A 21135-nucleotide genomic window follows, 5' to 3' on the forward strand; every position below is an offset into this window, starting at 1 on the left:
CTGGGCAATATAGTGAGACCCCATCTCTAAATTAAAAATCAGCCAGGCATAGTGGCTCATGCCTATAGTCCTAGCTACTTAGGAGGCTGAGACAGGAGGATTGCTTGAGCCCAGGAGGTCACGACTACAGTGAGTTATGATCATGACACTGCACTCTACCCTGGTGACCCAGTGAGATCATGTCTCAAAAAAAGAAAAGAAAAGAAAAGAAAATGGCAAGGAAGAGAAACCCTAATACAGTAAGGTTAAACTGGTCATGGAATCTAATCTTCTCTCATTTTAATTACCTCAGGAAAGCACAGACCTTTGCAGGGTTGGCCTCTGCCTGCTTCTCAGAATCAATAAAGGTTTATAATAAAACTCAAAAGTTTTACTGAAAACAAGCAGCACCTATTTCACATGAATACTGGCCTTACACTTTCCCTGCAGATTGAATGTGAGTTTCTTCAGTCTAGATTGGTCTTAGTAAGTAGGAAGAATTTTGTTCCTTATTACTAATACAAAGCACACCAGAAACATACACAGTAGTGTGTGTTCCTGGGTCCTAATAATTCTTTTGGCTGAGCACAGTGGCTCACACCTGTAATCCCAACACTTTGGGAGGCCAAGGCAGGCGGATTGCTTGTGCCCAGGGGTTCAAGACCAGCTTGGGCAACATGGCAAAACTCTGTCTCTACTAAAAATACAAAAAGTAGCCAGGTGTGGTGATGTACGTCTGTAGTCCCAGCTACTTGGGAGGCTGAGGCAGGATCACTTGAGCCTAGGAGGTTGACGCCACTGCTCTCCAGCCTGAGCAACAGAGCAAGTCCCGGTCTCTAATAATAATAATTCCTTTACATATCAGAAATATGCTTTAAGTTTTTCTGAGCAGGCTGACTAGCTAATAGACTTACTCTCCCTTGTATGCAGCCTGGTTCTGGGAAAATGTGTGGCCTGATGGGCTGATGCTTGCTCTGATCTTTGGGCGTGCACCATGCAGGCCAGTGCTGAGGACCCCAGCAACCCTGCTGCAGCAACTGAAGGGTGACAGAGTCCTTTTTTCCTCTAGTCCAGCCTTTCGTTTGCTCTGTTTTCAGCAGCAGTATACATTGAACACAGAAGCAAGCCCTAGATGGGGACTGAGGCCACCTGGGCTAAGGTGGTAGGACCAGGCTTGGAACCTGAGTTTCTTTCTGATGCAGGACAGTCAACAACGTGCTGGAATATTCTTCTGTTGATTCAGCCTCTGTTTCTTGGTTTTTCTTTTTTTCTTTTCTTCTTTCTTTCTTTCTTTTTTTTTTTTTTTTTTTGAGATGGGGTCTCACTCTGTCACCCAGGCTGGAGTGCAGTGGTGCAGTCATGGCTCACTGTAGCCTCGACCTCCCAGGCTCAAGCGATCCTCCCGCCTCAGCCTTCCAAAGTAGCTGTGCCCACAGGCATGTGCCACCACGCCCAGCTATTTTTTTGTAGAGATTGGGTCTCACTATGTTGTCCAGGCTGGTCTTGAACTTCTAGGCTCAAGCAATCTACCTGCCTCGGTCTCCCAAAATACAGGGATTACAGGCATGAGCCACATCCCCCAGCCTGTTTTGTGGTTTCTGTGATCATGGAAGCTTCTGTGCCTCCACACATTAATGGTCAGTGGAGAGGACAGATATATGTACACTAAGAAGTATCTTTTCAGCAGCAAGTAAATGGAAACCAATCTCAATCTGGTTTACACAATTTGGAAATCAGTTAAAAGGAAATCCAAAAGCAGGAGGATTTGGTTATTCTGACTTGCCATGCAGTGTCAGCTTGATTCCAGGTTTGGTTCCCAAGCAGTTTATTGCTGACTGCCACTGATGGTTGGGGCTACACTATAAAACTCCCTGTTCACAGCCACCAAGGAGGGACAGCTTGGCTTCTTGTAGCTAGATTTTTCTTAGAAGCACCCACAGGCCCTTCCTATTCTCCAGGTTCACACTTACACCTGCCAACTCCTGAGCCTAATCTCTGTAAGAGGGACCACCATGATTGGCACTGAACAGTCAGCTGTGGGTGCAGCTGCTGGGGATTCACCAGTGTCCACTCTCTGCACCAAATCTTCCAGAAAGACTATAGTTTGGATTAACAGCATGCAAGGGCTATGCTTTTTCCTGTATTTTGGGTATGATCTGTAACAATATTTACAGGGCAATTATTTAGGCATCTATTATATATGTTTGCTAAGTATTAAGGTAAGTGGCACAGGGAAAACTGATTTGATAATCATTGATCTTTTAGGCTCCTAATCAAACACAATTGTTAAATCAGTAGCAAAACAGTACTGACCTCTCAGGCTCATAGCAGACCTTTGTATGATTATTAGCAACAAAGAAATGTTTAGCACTTTTTTTTTTTTTTTTTTTTTGAGACGGAGTCTCGCTCTGTCACCCAGGCTGGAGTGCAGTGGCCGGATCTCAGCTCACTGCAAGCTCCGCCTCCCGGGTTCACGCCATTCTCCGGCCTCAGCCTCCCGAGTAGCTGGGACTACAGGCGCCCGCCACCTCGCCCGGCTGGTTTTTTTTTTTGTATTTCTTAATAGAGACGGGGTTTCACCGTGTTAGCCAGGATGGTCTCGATCTCCTGACCTCGTGATCCGCCCGTCTCGGCCTCCCAAAGTGCTGGGATTACAGGCTTGAGCCACCGCGCCCGGCCTAAATGTTTAGCACTTTAACCCTGTTATTTCATTTAATTCTCCCAGGGACCTGCTGAGGTAAGTTGAGTTATTACCCCTATTTTGCACATAAGGAAATGGGATTAGAAACATGAAGTCACCAGTCCAGGGTCACACACAAAATTGGCAAAGTCCACCTTTGTAACTGCTTCACTATAATGTCTCTTTCGAACGTGTATAAGCTGATACTGGGAGCAATTCTCTGACACCTGCAATGTGAATTATTTCCTAAATTTGACAGAAATCTCTGGCTGCAGAGGATCAATCAGTAGGACCTTTTCCTCCGAAGTCAGAATAAATAGGACACTAAGACAAACTCAATTTTGCATTTCATTATCCAAGCAAAAATCATTAAATCTGTATCATATATGACAAGTCTGAAGGTTATGGTTAACATGTGTTCTATGTGAATTGCCAAGTCTTGTATTGGGAAGGCAGCCATCATACCCTTGCTGCACCAGTTCCAAGAAAAAGAGTGCATGCATGTTCACAGAACACCTCTGTGTCCTGGGGGATGCACCTCCAGGGGAGGGGGACTATTTTCAGAAACATAAGGCAATGCAAGCAGTGCACACTCCAGAGCCTGTGGGTCATGTGAAGTCAGAGCAGTGTGTCTGGGGTGAGAGATCACAAATTTGCAACAAACAGAATGAGGCCACTCTACCAAAGCTGTCCCATCCTTGGTAGTGCCCCACTCTACCAAGACTGCTCCTCCCTGCCACAGGAGAAGCCTTGAGGAAGTCCCCTCTGGCTCTCTGGCTGCTCCTCTACGAGAGCCAGAGGGGACTTCCTCAAGGCTCCTCCTGTGGCCCACACCTCACCTCCTGGGGTTACCTGTGGGTAGGTAGTCTGGGGTGGGGCCCAGGCATCTTCAGTTTCTACAAGCACCTCAGGAGATTCTGTGCACAGGCAGGATGGAGGGAGGTAGGAGGAAGGATGGAGGAGGTGGTAGCTCAGCCACCGTGAATAACAAATAAAAACTTAGTTCAGATATTGGCAGTGATCTCAGTTTGTCACCAGACTGAGTCTGTGGTAGAAGTGGCAGTTTACAGGTGTTATCTGCAGTGAATATTCAGATCCTTAGCTGAAGAAAGTGAGACCCAAGAGTATCTGAAAATGTTATAAGGCATGAGAACTGGCACTGGTACCATCAGACAAGATTACAAGAAGCCTTTTAGACTATGACACTATGCCAAACGTTACAGGAGAAATACACGCCCGCAGTAATATTTGAGGAGGAAAACCAGTCTGAGGTAGACAGAGGACTACCACCAACGTGGCACCCAGCTGGTTAAACATCCCCTTCCACAAAACTACTCTGGAGAAGCTTGATGACCCTATGACCACCCTCATAATATCTCAGTGATCACATGAGAGATTCTGCAGAACAAATTCTCTACATGGACTTGGGATCTTCCTTGTACAGATCATTTGAAGCTGTCATACTGGAAGGGACATTCTGTGTTGACAGCAGAATGACGACATGCCTCATTCTCTAATTTTGATTGTCTTTCATGCTGCTGTTGTGACAGAGCCAGTGTAGAGAGGCAGCACTTCTACAAGAGCAAAAGAGAGGCTTGCACAAAATAAAATCTGTATGAAGAAAGCTGAAAACAAGTTTTTTGGGTTTTTTTTCTCCGCTTGGAGCGATGTTTTTCAAACTCTGGAAATGGGTTGCAAAATTGATGGAAATGTAATATGTTTCCAGTTTTATTTTTTGGCTGGCTTCAAAACTGTAACAAGGTTTTGGAAAAAGATATAAAAAGCATGGTAAAGTTTACACAAATTCTTCTGATTCGGAAATGGATACTGTAGCAATTAAAAGAAAACCCCATTTATCTGTATTTATAAATTATACATTATAAAAATCCTTCAAGAACTGAGAATTTTTTTTTTTTTTTTTTAGACAGAGTCTCGCTCTGTCGCCCAGTCTGGAGTGCAGTGGCGCAGTCTCGGCTCACTGCAAGCTCTGCCTCCCGGGTTAGCGCCATTCTCCTGCCTCAGCCTCCCGTGTTGCTGGGACTACAGGCACCCGCCACCACACCCGGCTAGTTTTTTGTATTTTTAGTAGAGACGCGGTTTCACCGTGTTAGCCAGGATGGTCTCGATCTCCTGACCTCGTGATCCGCCCGTCTCGGCCTCCCAAAGTGCTGGGATTACAGGCGTGAGCCACCGTGCTCGGCCCAGAACTGAGAGTTCTTTCAGATTCTATTGTAGAACTTTAAAACGTTTCATGCCAGCTGGCCCTAAAGCATGTTTTCAACAGTGATGACTACCCTTGTTTATATATAAAGATTACCCACTCAAGTGTAAACTGCCCTAAATGACCTCGTTCTCATCAATATTCAAATCTCATCTTTGGAATGTTCATCAACAGCTGTATCCAAAAATCTATCTCACGATAAAGTGTAGTCAATAAGCCCTATGCTCCTTAGAACTAAGTAACAGATATAAGTGGGAGACCAGGATGTTCAATAATTGTCATCTCCAGTAAGTCTGTGGCCCTTCAAATCCAGTGGCCTGTACTTACCAGCCCTTAACAATGCCACACTAGAATTCATGAATGTGTATTGGAGCTATCCTGTTTGAGCAGCATACATAAAAAAATAAATGACTTCTTGAAGGCTACAGTAATTAGCTATGCCCTAAAGCATGAGACTTGATTATTCCAACATATATAGTTATGAAAGTTATTATAGGCATAAAATTAGCTCTTTTTAAAATGCAGCTATAGTACTACTCAATGTGACCCTGAATCTTATTTTGTGCCACATGTCAGTGTTCACACTGACAGCAAGTATTAATCCCAGACGTATAAGGGAGATGTTCCGATGACTCCAGCGATGTGACTATGAGAGATGCCAAGAGAGAACTTGACTCCCTTAGAACTGAAAGATTTTCATTTTTTTTTTTACTTTTTGGTTTAAGAATTTATTTTTTTATTATACTTTAAGTTCTAGGATACACGTGCACAATGTGCAGGTTTGTTACACATGTATACATGTGCCATGTTGGTGTGCTGCACCCATTAACTCCTCTTTTACATTAGGTATATCTCCTAATGCTATCCCTCCCCCCTCCCCCCACCCCACAACAGGCTCCGGTGTGTGATGTTCCCCACCCTGTGTCCAAGTATTCTCATTGTTCAATTCCCCCCATGAGTGAGAACATGTGGTGTTTTGTTTTCTGTCCTTGCGACAGTTTGCTGAGAATGATGGTTTCCAGCTTCATCGCTGTCCCTACAAAGGACATGAACTCATCCTTTTTTATGGCTGCGTAGTATTCCATGGTGTATATTTGCCACATTTTCTTAATCCAGTCTATAATTGATGGACATTTGGGTTGGTTCCCTATAGTGACTACTGCCGCAATAAATATACGTGTGCATGTGTCTTTATAGCAGCATGATTTATAATCCTTTGGGTATATACCCAGTAATGGGATGGCTGGGTCAAATGGTATCTCTAGTTCTAGATCCTTGAGGAATCGCCACACCGTCTTCCACAATGGTTGAACTAGTTTACAGTCCCGCCAACAATGTAAAAGTGTTCCTATTTCTCCACATCCTCTCCAGCACCTGTTGTTTCCTGACTTTTTAATGATCGCCATTCTAACTGGTGTAAGATGGTATCTCATTGTGGTTTTGATTTGCATTTGTCTGATGGCCAGTGATGATGAGCATTTTTTCGTGTGTTTGTTGGCTGCATAAATGTCTTCTTTTGAGAAGTGTCTGTTCATATCCTTTGCCCGCTTTTTGATGGGGTTGTTTTTTTCTTGTAAATTTGTTTGAGTTTTTTGTAGATTCTGGATATTAGCCCTTTGTCAGATGAGTAGATTGCAAAAATTTTCTCCCATTCTGTAGGTTGCCTGTTCACTCTGATGGTAGTTTCTTTTGCTGTGCAAAAGCTCTTTAATTAGATCCCACTTGTCAATTTTGGCTTTTTTGCCATTGCTTTTGGTGTTTTAGACATGAAGTCCTTGCCCAGAAAGATTTTCATTAAAAAAAAAAAAAAGTGACCGTTGAGTCTTTAGGTCATTGAGTTTGGGTGTGATTAATTATGCAATAGATTATGCATAAATTATGCAATAGACTAGAAAACATGCATTTCTTAGATGCCTCTTCAAATCCACTAAAGCCAGCAAATGAATAAAAAGATATAACCCAAAGGATAGAGTTCCAGAGGAGACAGTGTAGAGAAAATGTCAACCCATTTTTGGAAGATATAACATGCAGACACAGAGAAAATAATCACCAAAGTGCCTCAGATGAGGATGCCAGTGAAGACACAAAAGGGCTTCTGCCCCTGGAGGCTCACAAACTGGAGGCACAGGTGTCTTGGAAGGCCAGGGTGGGACTGAAGACAGGAGGATCAGTTAGGAATCTCTGTGAGGTATCATGACATCCTAAGATTCCCTAGCCCCACACTAGCAGAAAATAAGTTTTCTTTCTGGTAGGGGGATGGAGGGGCGATGGAGGGGAACAAAAGAACTGGAAGAGGCTGGGGATTCAGTGACACATGCATGGCTAAGACCAAGGTTATGATACTTAACTGAAAACAAATGGCTAAGAGTCTACATGCTCACCAGTAGAACTCTCCCTTCCACCTCTTATCCTTAAGATTGACACAGACAGTTCCTAGTTAGGTAACATTTAAAAAACAAAAAACATCCCTTGGAACAACACATACTCTAAAAACAGGGATCAAAGGTCAGTGCATTTTTCTGAGAATATAACTTTCCACCCGATTCTCAAAGAGGTTCATGCCTATCTCAAAGGACAGAACTACTACTCTAGATATTTGAGCCAAGTACAACTTGTAAATAACACTTTTTCAAGGCCCAGGAAGCCCCAGAGACTAAAGGGGTGTGAGTCTCAGAAAAGCAGTTCAGCAAGAGGCTAGGAAATGCATTATTGGTGTTGCTGCATTCTCATACCATTCATCCACCACAGGGAAAACAGCCGTTCTCTATTCTCCTCTTGGGAAGAAGGGCCATTTATATAGAAATTGAGGACTCCCCAAATAGCCTGGTAGGCTGTGCTAGAGCTTGACTTTGACAGAGCATGGAGGTAGGTAGAAGAGTTTTCTTCCTTTCAGAGCCCTCAAGGACAGAAAAGAAGAGACAAACAGAAAGAGCTATTAATAAATGTTCCACCCCTTGCTAGCCAGGCAACTTTGGAGGAGTCATCCTCTCTCTGTTTAGGTCTCGGTCTATTTAGCTGTAAAAACAGGATAATACCATCTACTTCATAAGGTTATTATAAGATTAAACAGGATAAGGTGTTAAGTGTAAGGAATATGCAATCTGGTGTTCAGAGATTATATCTATCTGTCCAGATTCCATACCTTTTTTTTTTTTTTTCCTGAGACAGGGTCTTGCTCTGTCACCCAGGCTGGAGTGCAGTGGCACAACCATGGCTTACTGCAGCCTTGACCTCCCTACCTCCCCAGCCTCAAGCAATCCTCCTATCTCAGCCTCCTGAGTAGCTGAAACTACAGGGGCAGGCTACCCCCAACTAATTTTTGTATTTTTTAGTGGAGACGGTGTTTCACCATGTTGCCCATGCTGGTCTCAAACTCAGGCAATCCACCTGCCTCAGTCTTCCAAAGCACTGGGATTACAGGCGTGAGCCACCGTACCTGGCTAAGATTCTACAGTTTAAAAAAGGGGGTAGGGGATGGGTGGCTAACAGCAAGTACATGAGGTTTAAAAGTTTATTTTACAACCATGTAATTGTACAAATGATATAAACAGAAGTCAGATAAAATTATTAGTACATATATAGTAATAAAGCATAAATTATTACAGAAAATTTGATACGAAGTTGTACATAAGTACTTATAAAGGCAATTAAGCTTCCCCAGTCTATGGGAATACAAAAGTTTCCAGCAATTTACATTACAAAAAAGGAAAACCATTATTTATGCTATCACAAAAGCAATACCTTTACAAGTAAAAATAATCTCCGCTTGATATTAGTAATTTGAAAAACTTAGCACATCTACAACTATTGCTTAATCAAAACTTTTCATTGACTCAACATCACTTAAATGCAGATGCAAAATAACTTTGCATGGCAAACATGTTTACTCTGTGCTAATGAAACTATGGAACAGTTCCTGCTCTCAAGTTCACAGACAAGTTGAATCAGTGATTGACTACATGAGTGTCACACAAAAAAAAGACCTGCCCAGGGGACCACTAGGGGTGGAGGAAGAACACCTGGGTCTTACTCACTGGGCACTTAGTGCTTTCACTTTTATCTGTAAACCAGAGGACAATTTTATTAATATTGTATGAATACACTGCTACTGGGAAAAGCATTCATTCAACAAATGCCCACTACATCCACGTATTGTGTTAAGGGCTGAAACAGGGAAGGACAAGGCACATCCTATGGGGGCTTGTAGTGTGGGCAGGTGCTGAGCTAATGCACACACACAAGGGCTGGGTACTGCCAGATATATATCATCGCTCCAAAGCAAGGACCTGTCTCTCTGAATGAATAATCTCCGGCATGGTAAAAGAGTTAACTGTATTTCAAAAGGTGCAACAAAACTTTTTCGGCTTTGTTATGCAGGTTTCAAACTGATCAGTGGTTCAGGTCTGGAGTATGCATCAGAATTATCTGTGAAACTCAGTCAAAGTGCTGATGCGAGACACCCAAAGCTTACTGCTTCAGAAACAGAGGACCTTGCAGTTCTGATGTGCACGCCTAGCCCAAGAATCCTTTGAAGGCTGATAAAGCAATCTTGAAACCACTGTCAATGCAAAAGTGGATGCTCATTAATAAGAACTCAAAAAATAAAGTACAGCTAGTATAAGACTTGTTTTTTGTGCCTATAAAACCCATCCAAGTGTTAGAAAGCTACTTTCTAACTATAAAGTTCTATCCAAAAAGACTTGCTGTCAAAAAAGCCAGCCCCCACCCCCCACCCCGCCCAAAAAAGGCACCACAGGAGTGCTGACTTCAACGTGCAAAGGCCTATGTGCTGGTATTGCAAGCAATCTGTGTGCATGTGTACATATGCATCTGTTTTCAGGGGAAAAAAAGCTGTTAAAGCCAATTAAGATTATGAATTCTTGCTATTTTAATATTAAACCTTTAAGTGAAAATTTGTTGAACACTATTACAAATGTGGCAAACTGACATAGCTGGTTTACCGCACAAACTTTAATGTCAAAGGGACTAGATCAGAGCCCGTCTCACTTACTGGACCTGTAACACTGTACAGGTCGCTCAACTTATCTGGGCCACAGTTTCTGCACCTCAGGAAAATGGAAGTAACTGCTTCATTTTACAGAGCTATTAAAGAAATGAGAAAACTATAAACCAACATTGAAGCCTTAATTATTGCTTAGTATTTAAAGTCCAGTATAATTGCAATGTTTTTAATAAAAAAACTTATTGATAGGTGAATTTTTACAATGTATCTAGAAGCAGCATTTAACATTAAAAACTTAATTTTTGAAAGAGTATACAACCAGGCAGGGTGCGGTGGCTCACGCCTGTAATCCTAACACTTTGGGAGGCCAAGATGGGAGGATCATTTGAGGCCAGGAGTTCGAGACCAGCCTGGTCAACACAGCGAGACCCCAACTATTTTTTTTTTTTTTTTTTAGACAGAATTTCACTTGTCACCCAGGCTGGAGTGCAATGGCGCCATCTCAGCTCACTGCAACATCCACCTCCTGGGTTCAAATGATTCTCCTGTTGCAGCCTCCGAAAGTAGCTGGAATTACAGATGCCTGCCACCACGTGTAGCAATTTTGTTTTATATTTTTAGTAGAGATGGGGTTTTATCATGCTGGCCAGGCTGGTCTTGAACTCCTGACCTCAGGTGATCCATCCACCTCACCCTCCCAAAGTGCTGGGATTACAGGCGTGAGCCACCATGCTCAGCCAATGCCATCTATTAAAAAAAAGGAAGAATACACAACCACAAAGCACTGGGCCAAATGCAGTTTCCATGTTTGCAAGGATTTACCATCGAAATATTAACTTGGTGCAAAAGTCAATTTCCAGACTGCGAATTTTAAATCATTGTAACTAGGCTCAAACATATTTTATTAATGAAAACAGGAACCATTACAGTCAACACACTTTTGCCAATGAGAAATGTTTATTTATTCCTGTAGCATAAAGATCCATGCTTCAGGATTTGAGAAACTCTTGGAAAGCATTTTCTGCATCCTGCTGAAGTGTTTTCCCTGCAAAAAGTTGTCAAGATGCTAGAAGAAGTGGTAGTCAGTTGGCGAAAGGTCAGGTGAATATAAAGGATGAGGCAAAACTTCGTAGCTCAATTCCTTCAACTTTTGAAGCGTTGGCTGTGGGCCATGCAGTCAGGTGTTGTCGAATTGGGCCCTTTCTGTCGACCAATGCCGCTGCAGGCATTGCAGTTTTCGGTGCATCTTATCAATTTGCTGAGCATACTTCTCAGATGTAATAGTTTCGCCAGGATTCAGAAAACTGTAGTGGATCAGACTGGCAGCAGACCACCAAACAGTGACCATGACCTTTTTTTGGTGCAAGTTTGGCTTTGGGAACTGCTTTGGAGCTGCTTCTTGGTCCAACCACTGAACTGGCTGTCCTATAAAATCCACTTTTCATTGCATGTCACAATCCGATTGAGAAATGGTCTGCTGTTGTTGCGCAGGATAAAAGACTACACTTCAAAACAATAGTTTTGATTTTCACTCAGCTCATGAGGCACCCATTTATCAAGTTTTTTCACCTTTCCAATTTGCTTCAAATGCCAAACAACCCTAATGACCCTAGAAGAGTAAACGCTGAGTTCTTCTGCGATTTTTCATGTAGTTCTATGATTGCTCTCAATTGGTCGTTGTCAACTTCCCATGGCTCGCCATCATGTTCCTCATTTTCAAGGCTCTCTCCTTTGCAAAACTTCTTAAGTCACCACTGAACTGTATGTTTGTTAGCAGTTCCTGGGCCAAATGTGTTACTGATGTTTTGAGTTGTCTTCGCTGCTTTATGACCCATTTTGAACTCGAATAAGAAAACTCCTCCAATTTTTTGATGTCAGACAAAAAGCATATTCTAAAATAAACAGCAAATAATAAGTCATTAGCAAAAAAAATAAAGTGAGAAATGTGCATTAAAATGATCCACATTTAAGAATGTATTCCAATATCAAACAGCAAATTTCAACAATGCAAAAACTGCAATTGCTTTTGCATCTCAGGCACATCACTTGACCTTTCTAGTTCTCACCCACTTCACCCCTAAAATCGGAAAAGCTTTCCGCAACAAAAAAATTTGACCACATTCTCTTAAGGCCCCTTCCAATTTCAAGATCCGTGCTTCACCATGACAAAACGAACCCAGTTATTTTCCCAATTTTTCAAGGTGAGAAAAAGGAGGAAGGGGAAATAGGTGTGTTTAAAACATTTCTTACCAAATAGAAATATTATAAGACTATGGAAAAAAAAAATACTAAAAGCTGGAGTCATCCTGATAAAAAACCAAACGAATACTGTGTGAAACAAACAAACAAAAACATCCATTCTGGAGTCAATATTTATTCTTAATAAGAAAGAAAACTGAAGAAAAAAAATCAGTTAGTACAAGATCTGCAGGCTGTAGCCTAAACACTTCCAGGCATTTAGGATAACTAAGCGCTGCACCTTCCCAGGCAAGTTAAAACCACAACATAAAAGAGAGAAATATGTAAGGAAAACCTACAGCCCAAAAGTTTAAGATCAAAACAGGCCTTTTTCTTCATATAAATATAAATGATGCTGCTAAAAGCTGCTTTACACATCCCTACCTGTTACCATTCACTACTTCCAAATCTTGAGGAGGGGCATGGACTTACACAAGATCTGGACCGTATATTTACTAAGAAACCAAAAATTACAGGTTCTGGGACGTTTCAACACTTCACCTGAGATGGCCAGAGCGGGCGCATCTTTAGACCTTTAAAAGCTAAATTAAAAACTCTGTACCGAGGAAGGGCCGAAGAGCTCAATACCCACCCAATATAACCCCCACTTCCGACCTACAGACGCTCTGCTGAGCGGCTGCGGGAATCCGTCGCGCCAGTCACAGCCCGGCTTCTTCCATCAACAGACACTTTGCGAGCCTTCCAGAAGCCTCGGCTAAGCGGGAGGCCAGTGTGGAGGCCGCCACTGCGAGGACGGTCCCCATCCAGCCGCGAGAAGCTCGCGGTTACCCGGAGGGGCGGGCCTGCTTCCGGGTAACCGTGCGCGACGTCCACGAGTTTTTAGGACGACCAGCCCTTCAGCCTCTAGGCCCCGACGCCTGCGCCATTTAAGCCACACATCCGCCCGCCCGGCCGCAGTCACCGCTGCCCGGGGCCCCGCAGCCCACGGGCCGGATGGACCGAGCGCCGGCCGCGGCGTTCCGGTGCGCGCGCGCACCTCAGCCAATCGCGTGCTCGCCCGCCCCCCGCCGCCGCGGCGAGGCTGGCGCTGGGAAGAGGAAGAAGAACATTCGCCCTCCTCCTACCAGCGCGCGGGCGGCGGCGGCGGCGGCACCGGGGTCACGAACTCTGACCTTTCACTGACAAAAACAATAACAAACCCCCCCTTCTCCGCGACCCCGGCGGCGCCCCCGGGCCCGTCCCCGCCACCCCGCTCCCACCTCGACGTCTCGTCTCTCGCCCGCTGCTCCGTGAGCCCGCGGCCGCCGGGCTCCCGCCATCCGCCGACGCCGGGAGCCCGGGCTCCCCTCGCCCTGCCCTCCGCGCCGGGGGCCGCCCGCCGCAGACACGGGACCCGCTTCGAGGCCGCTTTGGCGCCAAATCCTGAGGTAAAATTGAAGGAGGGTCGGGCGGGCGCGGGGCGACGGCGGAGGGGGCGGGCCTGGCGCGCGGACATGGAGGCGCCGCGGCGGCGGCTGAACCTGACCCTTTTACCTTTGCCACGGGGTGGCGGCGGCGGCGCCCGGCGCTTTGCATAGTGGGCCGGGCCGCTCCCCTCCCCTCCCCGCCCGCGGCCGGGCGAAGCGAGCGGGTTCCCCCTGACCGGCCCGGCCGGCGCAAGGGTGGGGGCGGAGGGGGAATGGCCGCGGCCCCGCCTCACAGTTGGCCCTCCGCCAGCGCCGCCATTTTGTTCTCGACGGAGATGGCTCCGGCTGGGCGGGCTCCCTTCCTCCTTATTCTCCTCCTCCCTCCTGCAGTCCCTTCTTCCCTCTCTCCCGGGCTTTTCACCCCTCCGCTTCTAGTCCGCTTTTGGCGGCCGCCTGAGCCCAACCGCCGTTTTTTCTGAAGGGGAGGGTAAAGGAAAAGGAGGAAGGCGGGTGCGAGGCGCGACCTTGTGAGCGACTGATGGGCTGACCAATTGGCGCCCGGATAGGTGGGTCGGGCCCTGTGGCACCGCCCCCCTGATCTTTGCTGATTGGCTAAGGCGGAAGAGGGCGGTCCTTGTGGGGCGCGGGAGCCCTGGCGGGGCGGGAGTAGAGGCCAGGGCGCGGAGTGGGGCCGGGTCGGCGGGGGCGGGGCAGGGGGCGGGGCGCGAGGGGCGCGGCCGGGTGGAGAGGCCGGCACCCGCCGGCCCTGGGTCTGGAGGTGGGCGGCTTCCCTCCGCCTGGAACGCGTCCAGAATGAGTACAGAAGAACAATAGTAATAAAGGTGATGAAGCATTTCGAGTCCACGATGCGGTCTCATGGAAGAGGTTTTCGGAACCAGGACACCTTTCAGGGCTCCTGCTCGTCATTTCGGCGCGGCCTTGGCGCATCCCGTAATGAAGCTCAATGTTATCTACTGTAAATGGGTAGCATGGGCGTTCTTGCCAGGCCGGACCTCCCTTCTGAGCATTGTTTGTGGGGCTGTTCTCAGAAAATGGAGTCAACGCTACTTTGCGAGCCTCAGAGTCACTTGGAAATGGTGTTATTGTTAAAAATGGGTTTACAGCCACCAAGGGAGGCAAGCTTAAGGGTATTTAGGGTTTGAGAGAGCACAATTCGGGGGTGATTCTCTTCTCATTCGTTCACTGAATACATGTTGATTTAGTTTTTAAGGCACTGAGGGTACATCTGGAGAACCAGCTGTACAAGACTCCTGCCCTTACTAGAGTTGGGGGCTGGGAGGTGAATAGACAAAAAATTCCAGAGAGTCATAAGTTCTGTGAAAGAAAAGAAGCCAAATGACCTGCTGAAGAAGACCTGAGGCATTAATTTAGATGGAATGGTCAGGGTGGCCTCTCTGAGCAAGTGATGTTTGAACAGAGGAACCCGAGGAAGGAATGGCATTCCAGACAGGACAGCCCATGTAACGGCCCTGGAGGAAGATCATTTGATGTGACGAGAACTGGCCGCTTGTGGCTGGAGAGTTGATTGAAACTAGTAATTGTCCATTATCCCACTCTGTCTCCAGGCCAAAGGCTGTGAAATAATAGCAACGGTAGTGAGAAACAAATCTTCAATATAATAATAAGAAAGTCGATAAAGATACAGCCTTCATATGATTTGCTGATGAATACAAGACTTGGGAGGAGGGCCTCAGAAACTCACTTTACTTCCAGATTCAAATCCTTCGTCAGCCTCTTATATATATTTTCAATTCATCCCTATTTCCTGAGTGCTACGAATACTCCAGGCACTATGTGCTAGGCTGGGAATACAAAAATGACTAAGACACTGGTCCTCAAACGTGAATATGATTGATTGATTGATTGAGACCAGAGTCTCACTCTGTCGCCCAGGCTGGAGTTGAATATAATTCTCTGTGTGTGAGTTCTCTCTCTCTCTCGAGATAGAGATATGTATACACATATATACACAGACATAAAATGTTTTAGTGTTGTGGTTAGCAACTCCCAACTTTTAGTAGCAGTGTGATTTTGCTAGGAAAGCTACCTTTCCTAGCCTCACTGTCCTCATCTGGACAATAATAGAACCTTCCTTCTAGAACTGAAGATTAAATGAGTTAATGTAAATAATAGAGCTTAGAAAAGTGCCTGACGTGTAGTAAATACTGTGTAAATAGAGTTATTGTCATTATGAACTACTGGTATAGACATTGCACTAAGTGATATAAACAATGAAATTTTTATGCAGTGTGGTGTAGGAGCAAAAGCAATAGATTCGAACACCTAGATAATAGTTTTGGCTCTATGCTTTCAGCTAGTTACATGGCATCCAGGACAAAAGTTTAGAAAACAAAATAGTGGAGCTAAATAGTACTAACCAAAGTATAGGGTGCTTTATGATTTATAAAACTCTCTTACAGGCAGTATGTCGTTCAGGCCCCACCAGAACCCATGTAATGGCAGAGGCTTCCTGTTCCATGTTTAAAAATCTTTCCAAGGCTTTTCATTATTTTCTTTTCTGTGGTGCCTAGCTCCCTGTGCTCTAGACACACTGGCCTGCCTTCAACTTCCTTGACCAGTGTAACTGACAGTGTAAGCTTACCCCCAACCCCCACCCTACCTCAGCTATAGGTTCAAGCATCGCTTCTTCTGGGAAGTCCTCCCTAATCCCCATTGCCAGTCTAGATCAGATTCTTTTTATTGTTTCTTTTCTTTATAACCTTTATCTCACTTTGTAATTACACACTCTGTGATTATTTGATTAATGTCTGTCCTCACCACACTGTAAGTTGTGAGAGCAGGAATACATTTTGTTCACCATTACTTATCCAGCACTTAGAAGAGTGCCTGGTACTATTTGTTGAATGAATTGTTGATAATTTATGTTGTCATTGATAACTAAATTGGTGTGTATTGATACCTTTTATGTGAGCCTCTTTGGCAATTCAGATAGCACTGCCAGCAATAATAAGCATGTTATGATATTTGGTTGAATTTAGGAAGTGATTTCTGACAGATATGCCACTGCCTGGAGGCATAAATATGGATAAAATGACCCATTTCAATAATTTTTCCCACTAATTTTTTTATGATTGAATTACAAGTTTAACTACATGAAAGTTAATAAGTTCATATGTGAAGAAATAAATAACCCAAACGTAATTATGTTATTTACTTTAACTGAAGAAACAAAGCACCAAGCTAACGTGATTTTCTTGAAATCAAATATTCTGATTTTTGTCTCACCATCACAGGGGATTGGAGAGCAAGGAAGAAGCCTTCAGTGGGTTCACAGGGAGTGGGGAATTGAAAGTCTCTGTAGCCATTAATTTGGGATGTTTATCTTTCTAAAGATAAATTGATTCATTTAATGAAATTATTGAAAATCGCTTTTTAATTGCTTTACCAAGGTAAAAAGCAAATTTTGTTAAGTATACGTCAAGTTTGTACTTGAAAGTGTGGTAAATAAAACATTTGTATTAACTTAATTTATATTGTAAAACTTTTAAAATAAGATATTGTTATGGTATTTTAGTTTAACTATTTATTTTTGGATTTTTTTTTCTGTCTTGCTCAAAGATTTTTGGTATCACTTTTTCAATTCAACACTTGGATTCCTTGAGCTAATTACTCAGGGTAACCAAATAACTGCTAGTTTAGTAAAACAGCTATGTATTGTCTTACACCATTAAGTTATTTATTGCTTTCAGTAGTTGTATTCACAGTGACTTTCAAGGAGTGACGTGGCAGGGCGGTGCAGTGACAGAGCTTGTGCTATGAAGGCAGAAAGGCCTGGCTTCAGAACCTGGAGTTGGTAGCCTCTCTGAGGCTTGTAATTCCCCATTTGTCAACAGGGAGGTGGGAGCCAGCATTGAGTTTGGGGCCAGGGATAGTGGATACTTGTTGTCTGAATGACTCTGAGAACAAGGGAGGTAAGTCTTTGTGGAGCAGCCCTGTCTTCAGCCGTGGCACTGAGCCACTGGGCTCCTGTGTCTAGCTGCCTGAGTGTCTCCACATATCGAGGGCCCTCCGTTGGGATTTTTGTTGTTGAGTTCTCTTATCTATAAGCCATATGCTCCTTTAGTCCCAAAGCATCTCCTATACAAGTATCATCTTAATAAATACCACACAGGGGGAGTCTATGAAGGAATCCTGGAATCTCAGAATTGGGAGTGGTCTTAGACCTCAAGTCCAGCCTCATGCTTGACGTAAGAATCCTCTGCTAGATTTTCGTTTACCTCTTTTTACATTATTGCTAATTATGAGGGCCTTAAATGATGCCTTTTTTCTTCCCTGTGTGATCATCATCTTTAACCTAATGGATACATTTGTGCTCCAGTTACACATTGTAAAAGATATGTTGTTCCTTATTCGTTGGAGGTTTGCTTGTCTTCAACCTAACATGCCAGAGGCTGAGATTCTCTGTCATTTTCTCCCATCCTGCCATTCTTTCCCCATATCCCACTACTGCTACCCGAGGTAGCAGGCATACTCCCCTTGCTCACGTCAGGTCCTGAGCGCTGGAGAGTAAAGCAGCAGGAGCTCTATACCAAACGGAAGAACTGCCTGGGAACAGCTCAACTAGCACAGCTCAAAAATGATGAGGAGTGGGAATGAGTAGAGGGATGAAAGCCAGATCAGGGCATTGGCATAGGCATTTGTTAAGGGGACAATAAATGCAAATGCAGACCCCTGGTACCTGGAAGTCTTAGAATAGAAGGATGGGAGGTGAATTGTTAAGGACAGAAAGGGAATAGGCTAGCTCAGACACTTAACTGTTTTTCTGAGTTACCCTTGGACTCCAGTTGGCCCGTAATGATAAAAGTCAGCCTCAGGGGCAAAGCGTGATTTTTTAGGGGCAATAAAAAGTACTTCCTCCACGATAATAAGAGGCCTGAAGTCCTTTAATAGGAGGTGAAAGTTTCTATTCCATAATAACAATAACCCCAAAGATTCTAATCCCTGAAATGTTAACATATAGATGGAGAGGAATTTCATTCCAAGAGCCCAAGTGTAAAAGAATATTTCCCCCTGTTTGGGTTAGTGAGAGGTATGAGAAAAGGTCTTGCGGCTACTGAAAACTGAAGAGGAGAAATGAGAGGCTGGTAGGGCTAGACTCAAGCTTGAAGGCTTCCTGGTTTTACAGGGAGCCGCTTTGTTTACCTTTGTTGTTCATATATTGATAAAAGCTATGCAGGGGAGAAAAGTTTCCTACCTGACTGCCCACTGATGTTCCTTGAAAAGAAAGATACATGTACGGCCTGGCATGGTGGCTCACCCCTGTAATCCCAGCACTTTGGGAGGCCAAGGCAGGTGGATCACTAGGTCAGGAGTTCAAGACCAGCCTGGCCAACATAGTGAAACCCTGTCTCTACTAAAAGTACAAAAAATTAGCAGGGCGTGGTCGCGGGCACCTGTAATCCCAGCTACTCGGGAGGCTGAGGCAGGAGAATCGCTTGAACCTGGGAGGTGGAGGTTGCAGTGAGCCGAGATGACGCCACTGCACTCCAGCTGGGTGACAGTGCGAGACTTCATCTCAAAAAAAAAAAAGCTGAGGCTGGATGGCTCTTGAGAAGTTACACAATACTAGCAGGCTTCATGCTGATTTTCCTCCAGTGGTGTTTGTTGTATAGTGAGTCTGATTAGGTATTATTTCTAGAACATTTTGGGTATGTCATTTGTACCACACTCGTTCTTTTCCCCTTTCCCCCCACTATGGTGTCTGTAATGATACATCTTTTTATTAGGTCGATAAGATGGACTAACCCTGGAATTACTGAAAAATCGTCTTTTAATTGATTGCTTTACCAAGACTAAAAGCGGATGTCACAAAGTATATATCAGCTCTTAACTGGAAAGGCTAATAATTAGACTGTGTTGTTGACTTATTTAATATAATACAGATTTTTAAAAATAAAATGTAAATTTGTAATATCTCTTTTCTAAAGTAAGCAGTGTACTTTCTTGAGAATAAAAATTAAAAATAGATAAAAGTAAAGCAGTTAATTGTTAAAAATAGTAAAATTTTCAAACGAAGAAAAGATAGTGCATCAAAAGGCATGTGTGAAAATGCTCATAGGAGCACTAATCATACGGACTCCAAACTAGAAACAATCTAAATGTTCATCAGCTATAGAATGGAGAAATAAATTGGGCATATTCATATATTAGAATACTGTACAACAGTGAAAACGGATTCACTTCTCATGGTTATTACAAAAATAATGTTGGGCAAAGGAAGCCAGACACACCAAAAAGTATATTATAAACAGTGCAATGTTATTATAAAGTAATGCCAATAGTATAAAAGTCAGGAGAGAGAAGAGAAGTCAATGACTATGGGAAGGGGTGTGAGAGGGACTTTTGGGGGTATTGGTAATGTCTTGTTTTCTGATCTGAGTGGCATTTACATGTGTGTTCTGTGTGTTCAGTTAGTGAAAATTCATCAAACTGTTCATTTATGATTTGTGCCTTTTTTGTTTTTGTTTTTTGGAATGGAGTCTCCCTCTGCTGCCCAGGTCGGAGTGCAGTGGTGCGATCTGGATTCACTGCAATCTCCGCCTCCCAGGTTCAAAGGATTCTCGTGCCATAGCCTCCTGAGTAGCTGGAACTACACGCGTGTGCCACCATGCCCAGCTAATTTTTGTATTTTAGTAGAGACAGGTTTTCACCATGTTGCCCAGGCTGGTCTTGAACTCCTGAGCTCAGGCAATCCACCCACCTCGGCCTCCCAAAGTGCTAGGATTACAGGCAGGAGCCACTGAGCCTGGGTGATTTGTGCCCTTTTGTATTTGCGTGTTGTAGTTAAGTAAAAAGTTTTACTTAAGATAGTAAAATTATCTTCACTATTTTAATTAATGTGATTATCATGTAGGTTAAGTTTTAAGGGAAGAATGCGTTCAAGGTTCTAAAAGAACTGCCATGGTACTACCTGGGTGGAGCAGCCTCAAAAATATCCTTAGCAATACTGAAACATAAGTCACATATTAGGACTTAGTGGTTGTGTATATCAGTTGTTAAATGATCTAGCTTATTGATGTAAGCAGTTTGTTCCCATAGATAATTCTTTCCTGTCACTTTTTTTTTTTTCATTCCCTCCTTAACTTCCTTTTTTCTGGGAAATTATTTTGAAGGGCACTGTGATCTAGAGGGAATGTTGCAATTTTAGAGTCAAAGAGGCCTGAGTTGGAATCCTAGCTCCATCACTTACTAGCTGGATGATTTGAAACAGGTTGTAAGTGCTGAGTCTCAGTTTTTTCCGTCTTCATTGGTGAGCCAATACTACATACTCAGAAGGTATGCTAAGGATTAAATCATGCCTAGTTTGATTTAAAGCACATCATAGATGTCCAGTGAATTTATCCTGCTTTCCTTCCATCCATCTACCCTGGCTCTTACTGATAGATATGAAGAAAGTCCACAACACCCTTACACTTGGGCTCTTGGTAGGATGAGAAAATATCATCCACAGTATACAGTGACTTTTTTAGGGGAGATATCCACACAGAAAATTGTAGAGCTGCCCTGGTACTATAAATATGTAAGAACTTCATTTAGGTGAAAGCCACTTCTCTTCCCTACTAGTCACTCACCCCGCCTTGCCACTTCTAGCATATACATATCATTGCTGCCCTGTTTTACAGTTCAGACTTTGGATATGGAAGAA

At 43.9% G+C, this 21135-nt stretch overlaps 1 protein-coding gene and 1 long non-coding RNA gene across 6 annotated transcripts in view; one reads left to right on the plus strand and one right to left on the minus strand.

The window, feature by feature from the left end:
- Window positions 1-9833: 9833 nt before the first annotated feature.
- On the minus strand, window positions 9834-13069 carry LOC139362026 (uncharacterized). The gene is made up of 2 exons (XR_011620262.1): window positions 12674-13069; window positions 9834-11735 (listed from the first exon to the last, which is right to left on the minus strand). It is a non-coding gene; the product is annotated as an uncharacterized lncRNA (long non-coding RNA).
- A 189-nt stretch (window positions 13070-13258) lies between these two features.
- LOC105477763 (nuclear receptor subfamily 2 group C member 2) overlaps window positions 13259-21135 on the plus strand; it is a 101699-nt gene continuing 93822 nt past the window's right edge. For 4 of the 5 annotated variants that reach the window (XM_071092256.1, XM_011734497.3, XM_011734503.3 and 1 more), the window contains exon 1: window positions 13259-13469. The gene's annotated coding sequence lies outside the window, so the exon portion shown is untranslated. Of the gene's footprint in view, window positions 13470-13580; window positions 14015-21135 lie in introns of those variants that run through there. The other variant, XM_011734504.3, reaches the window with a different exon arrangement.

The sequence above is a fragment of the Macaca nemestrina genome, chromosome 2 (assembly GCF_043159975.1).
Source record: "Macaca nemestrina isolate mMacNem1 chromosome 2, mMacNem.hap1, whole genome shotgun sequence".
NCBI classification, from domain to species: Eukaryota; Metazoa; Chordata; class Mammalia; order Primates; family Cercopithecidae; genus Macaca; species Macaca nemestrina.